This window comes from Hylobates moloch, unplaced genomic scaffold (genome assembly GCF_009828535.3).
Source record: "Hylobates moloch isolate HMO894 unplaced genomic scaffold, HMol_V3 SCAFFOLD_3, whole genome shotgun sequence".
NCBI lineage: Eukaryota > Metazoa > Chordata > Mammalia > Primates > Hylobatidae > Hylobates > Hylobates moloch.
This window is the reverse complement of record NW_026652278.1, coordinates 176,915,649-176,918,275: the sequence shown is the minus strand read 5'-3', so window position 1 is coordinate 176,918,275 and position 2,627 is coordinate 176,915,649. Positions and strand designations below refer to the sequence as shown.

The window sequence follows — 2,627 nt, the reverse complement described above, 5'->3', positions numbered from 1 at the left end:
TGTTATTGAAATTATTTTATATCACTATAATTGTAACTGCCCAGGTGATTTTTAAATGCACATTTCTAAATTCTCAATAAAATTAAAATCATCTGGAAAAAAATGTGTTAATAAAAATGTAAAAAGGAGAAGCGATATGGAAAGAAGGAAGACATAAATAAGATTTTTTTCCAAATTCAGATGATATTGCAATATATATGTGATTACCGAATTGTTAGGAGTAAACAGAATAACCCCTTAAAGCAGACCATTCTTCAAAATGGCAGTCACATTCTTCGATACTCAACAGAGGTCCTCTGCCCCAGAATATAATTATGATTCTTCCCAATTTCTTATTCCTGAGAGGACGTATCATAAATTCTGTTATAATTTCAAGTAAATTAATTGCCACACCCACAAAAGCAAGCCTTTAAACTTGAAGCAGTGAATTTTGTCACCATTAAAGAAAACTCTCTATAGCTTTAACACTGATGTTACTGCTCAGTTTCCTGTGCTAACAGGCATTCAAAATTAATGGACTGTAGAAAGCCCGAAGTCCAATCGTTGGATGTTTTCAGCATTGCCAAATCTAGCATGTTTTCTTTAAACTGAGTGACATGTTTTTTTATAAGGTCTGTATTCATGGACAGGACCAAAGTATGTGCCCTATTTACATTTAAATTGCATATACATTTGATTTCCTACAGTTCCAGCGACGGCTATCATCTTTATTAATAGAGTATTTCCACCTTGTTAGTGAGTGATATTTGGAGTGAATAATTTTATCTGGGAATTTTTAGTTTCTCACACTTTACCATTAAATAGTCCCAATTTATGAAATAACACTTTGACTTTTTGAGAATATTATGCACTGTTTATTGCAAATATCTTCCCACTTTAACTTCACATCAAGTACTATAGGAAGGAAAGACAACTGAAAGTAAAGTATTGGGCATGAATGTCACATTTCTTGGCAGATTTTTAATTTAGCTTCTTAAACTTAATGTGAGATAAATGATACAATCCTCATTGCAGGGCTTACAGTACCATTTAAATATGTGACAGCACTGGCAACATCGATTAGAAGCTGTGTGGGTTGGGTGGGGGGGTCTTTAATGGACATAGATGGTCCAGACCTCACTCACAAATCTCATTCAAAAGACAGCGATTTAGGTTGGTGGCTTTCCTGACCTTGTGATACTGTGCCACACACACACACACACAAAAAAAAAAAAAAAAAAAGGAAAGAAAAGAAAGGGAATTTCCACCTTGTTTGTTCCTCGAGCCTACCTTGGAAAATTAAAGAGACTGTGTCATATTAGTGAACACACGAACTTAACATCACTCACTTTTTAAAAAGAATCTTAGTGTAAAATACAACATTGTATTTTCAGTAATTTGGGGGAAATTATGATTGACAGTTCAATTGAACTGTAGTCAGTAGTATTACTGTAGAGGAATCATCTAAAGATCGGTAATTTTAATAGCGATGGAAAACAATGTTATGTAAATACAATGCTCAATAGGTAACAACTATTATTCAATAACAGATGAAGACAGAAAACTGTTCACATACATTATGATATAAACACAAATGGAGGAAATTGGTTAAGAACACGAACTTTAGATGCTACAGCTCTTTTAAAATTTGTCTAGCAAGTTTTCCAGTTTTCACTGGAACCTCTGCTCCCATCAAAAAAAAAACCCACAAAAGACTTGAACTCTAGAATCCAGTTGGCTGATTTCCTATTCTAGGCTAGCACTTCTCAAGTGTGTAACTTTCATCCACCCTGTCCTCTCTGGGCCTCAGTATGTTCATCTATAAAATGGTGGTAACTCTGATGTCAGGAGTTCAAGACCAGCCTGGCCAACATGGTGAAATCCCGCCTCTACTAAAAATACAAAAATTAGGCTGGGCGCGGTGGCTCACGCCTGTAATCCCAGCACTCTGGGAGGCCGAGGCGGGTGGATCACGAGTCAAGAGATCAAGACCATCCTGGCTAACACGGTGAAACTCCGTCTCTCCTAAAAATCCAAAAAAATTAGCCGGACGTGGTGGCAGGTGCCTGTAATCCCAGCTACTCAGGAGGCTGAGGCAGGAGAATCTCTTGAACTCGGGAGGTGGAGGTTGCAGTAAGCCGAGATCGCACCACTGCACTCCAGCCTGGGCGACAGAGTGAGACTTCATGTCAAAAAAAAAAAAAAATGGTAGTAACACTTCTAGGCCATTCTTAGGGCTGTTATTAAGATCAAATTAAGTGATACACATATAGCACATTACCTGATGGCCATCAGTAATTATTACATAAATTATGTTTGTTTCTGTATTACTTAATACCTTAAAAGAATACATTTTATATCCACTTATCATGGTAGTTTCTAGACAGATTTATAGATTGGTTTAACTCAGGTCATAATCTCAGTAATTTATGTTTTTAAATTATGTTGCAGGAGTGCTGTTAGAAAACATTTATTCTTCCAACACTTTTAGAAATATCTGTTACTTTAAAAGGGCAGGGATAAGTCCACTCTTCCTTTCCCTAATTTCCACTTCCCCAGCACTGTTAAATTTTCTGCATGTTTGTTTACATAAACACTGAAAAAGCAAAATGTGACTAGCATTTTCTATGTATATAAAGTATTGAAAA

The 2,627-nt window shown here is 36.0% G+C and overlaps 1 pseudogene; it reads left to right on the top strand.

The window, feature by feature from the left end:
• The first annotated feature begins 1,604 nt into the window (after nt 1-1,604).
• Nucleotides 1,605-1,670, top strand: LOC116466175 (U7 small nuclear RNA; annotated as a pseudogene).
• The last annotated feature ends 957 nt before the right edge of the window (nt 1,671-2,627 follow it).